The sequence below is a fragment of the Theobroma umbraticum genome, unplaced genomic scaffold (assembly GCF_002168275.2).
Source record: "Theobroma umbraticum cultivar Fairchild unplaced genomic scaffold, ASM216827v3 scaffold_55.0, whole genome shotgun sequence".
Lineage (NCBI taxonomy): Eukaryota > Viridiplantae > Streptophyta > Magnoliopsida > Malvales > Malvaceae > Theobroma > Theobroma umbraticum.
Window position 1 is genome coordinate 893665 of NW_018397270.1, and position 348 is coordinate 894012.

General features: G+C 36.5%; 1 non-coding gene across 1 annotated transcript; it reads right to left on the bottom strand.

The window, feature by feature from the left end:
* Nucleotides 1-43: 43 nt before the first annotated feature.
* LOC149526530 (small nucleolar RNA R71) lies at nt 44-150 on the bottom strand. The gene has a single exon (XR_016351916.1). It is a non-coding gene; the product is annotated as a small nucleolar RNA R71 (small nucleolar RNA).
* Nucleotides 151-348: the final 198 nt, after the last annotated feature.

Here is a 348-nt window from a genome sequence, read left to right on the forward strand (position 1 = left end):
TCAAAAGTTTCTAGCAAAATTTTTTCCTTTTACCAAGACTACAAAGATGAGGAATGATATCACCTCATTCACATAATTTGATGGTGAGTCCCTATATGAAGCTTGGGAGAGGTTTAAAGAATTATTGAGAAGATGCCCACATCATGGGATTCCTGATTGGTTGCAAGTTTAAACATTCTACAATGGGTTGGTTGGTTCAATAAAAACCACAATTGATGCTGATGCTAGTGGGGCATTAATGAGTAAGAATGCTGTAGATGCTTATAATTTGTTAGAAGAGATGGCCTCTAATAATTATCAATGGCCTTCAGAAAGGTCGAGTCCAAGAAAAGCTTTTGGAGCTTATGA